Source organism: Heterocephalus glaber, unplaced genomic scaffold (genome assembly GCF_053883595.1).
Source record: "Heterocephalus glaber isolate CG9 unplaced genomic scaffold, H.glaber_assembly_v1.0 deba00001564, whole genome shotgun sequence".
Lineage (NCBI taxonomy): Eukaryota > Metazoa > Chordata > Mammalia > Rodentia > Bathyergidae > Heterocephalus > Heterocephalus glaber.
In genome coordinates this window covers 9,907,723-9,910,064 of record NW_028258351.1, presented here as the reverse complement: position 1 = coordinate 9,910,064, position 2,342 = coordinate 9,907,723, and the positions used below count along the sequence as shown (strand labels likewise).

General features: G+C 39.6%; 1 pseudogene; it reads right to left on the bottom strand.

Annotated features, from left to right (window-relative positions):
- Window positions 1-243: 243 nt before the first annotated feature.
- Window positions 244-1,887, bottom strand: LOC101708004 (putative RNA-binding protein 46; annotated as a pseudogene).
- Window positions 1,888-2,342: the final 455 nt, after the last annotated feature.

The following is a 2,342-nucleotide window of genomic DNA, read 5'->3' as shown; positions in this document are numbered from 1 at the left end:
TATAGAAAAATATCCAAAAATTAAACCAACTTAAAAAATTATATTTGAAATATTCTTCCACAGTATACATCCATCATATGCACCAACAATTTCCTGTTTCCTTAACTGTAATAATTATGTGTTTGTATTAAGACCAAATTGGTAAATCCTGTACTTTCCAAAAACTTAACTATGTTCTTTAGTCAGAGGTATGACAATAACTGTATAATGGGTTGTAAAGTTATGGTGTTTCTAGGAATAGAAAGAGAGGAATTCGGTCATTTAATGTATAGGTAGAGGGTTATTTTCTCTACAGTACTGTCCTGGTATCTATAACACATGTGCATTAACTTAGTGTTGTCATGGAACATACGTTTAGCCAACAGGAATGAGATCAACTGTAGGAGAATAAGCTCAAGCAACATCAGAAAGGACCCAAATGAAGTAATGTAAATTGGGCTGCAAGTTCCTTTGCATCTTCTATCGTAGTGCAGTTTGTCTGGCATAAAGTAACTCTGGATCCATTTGCAATAGCAGGAATAACTATTTTCTATACCAAGAGTACTTTCCCATCCTGACTGGTTGTTGAATATAAATAATATTCTGGTGGTGCCCAATTATTTTTGTTGCAGTAATAATCCAAGTGCATTACTGCAGAATTAAAATGACTGGAATTTTTTTTTTTAGAACCGGGGATTGAACTCAGGTCCTTGCACTTGTGCAGCAGGTGGCGAAACCATTGAGCTAAATCCCCGGCCCAAAATGACTGGATTTTAAAGAATACATACTAATTGGAGTAAGCTTTGTCCCAGGAAAGAAAGGATAAGTGCATCTTTCAATTTCAGGGGGGCTTGGACTATGCTGACCATTGAGCCAAGCAGGGAGAGCTGGTGCCTTGCCTAGAGTTTTAGGGTGGCTCTCTTCTTTGTTAGCATACACAATCAGGTTTTCAGGACTGGGGCTCATCTGACCATTAAGGTGTTGCCGCCATGTGCTTTCTTTATTTACTGGTTTTGCAAGTGTTACCTCAACACTTGCTCCATGCATTTCCCACTCATAACAGACGTAGCAGCTACTGCATCTTCTCGGGTGAAAAAGTGAACAAAAGCATAATCTCTAAGTTTTTTTACTCATTCAACTGCACCATGCTTGAATTTATTGAATTCTGCTTTAATTGTTTCCTCTGTAGTTGAGATCATTAAATTTCATACAAAGAGAACTTTAACACTTTGCATAGTTTCCTCATCAATTTCTCCAGATCAGCCCAATCCACCTGAATGATATGGCCCCACAGTTGGAATGTACCTGGAGAATTTCCTCCTAGCCATAGCAGCAGCTCTGTGAGACTCATACTTAACAAAAGCAAAACCATGATTTTTGGTCTTATCAGTTGCACTTGGATAAACAATGACATCTACAACTCCTTCTGTAACTTTCTTCATTTCATCCAAAATTTCTTCTTTCTTCTTTTCCTTGGGAATAGCTCCAATAAATAATCTGCAATTATCCAGACTCACACAGACACCAATAAACTTCCCTGGTTGAATCTCATAATTATTAAGAATTCTAATGGCAAACTGGGCTTCTTCTTTTGTAGTGTACATCACAAAAGCATAACCTCTATTTTCACCACTAAATTCCATCATAAGTCGAAATTCATATATTTTCCCAGCTCTTTCAAATACAGGAACTAACTCATCTTCATATATGTCACGAGGTATTTTTCCTACAAAAACTTCACAGCCTCTAGGTGGAGGTGGATCTTCCAAGCCTGGAGGAGGACTACCAAATTTCTTTGTCCGTTTTCTTGAACCATGTTGTAATCGGTCTTTTCCATCAAAGCAAGCAGTGCTGCTTCATTCTGAATACCAGCTCAAACTTTACTGCATCCATATTTTCTTCATTCATGGCTGCAGTTCCTGGGGGCTCCCTCACTTTCACGGTTAACATCCCCACCAGGGTGCATGAAGGCCTTCTGACTCCAGCTTCAGCGGACCCGCTAACCTGGGCGAAAGAGTGGAAAATCGGTTCAGTTTGTTTATTTTGTGTGTGTAGCCGTGGAAGTCAAACCCAGGGCCTGCGTATGCTAGGCAAGCACTCTCTACCACTGAACTACAAACTCAGCCCTGAATTCAGTTTTGTTTTGGTTTTTTGGCCCAGGGATCGAACTCAGGACCTTGTGCTTGCCAGACAGGTGTGGCACCACTGAGCTGAACCCTTGGCCCTCCTGAATTCAGTTTTTAAAGATGGCTTGTAATAGGATAAATTGGGCTGATAGGGACCCCTTTCCCATCTCCTAGTCTACCACAAACACATAGAAATGACTTTTGTTTGAAATATAAAGCTAAACTGGGTGTGGTTAT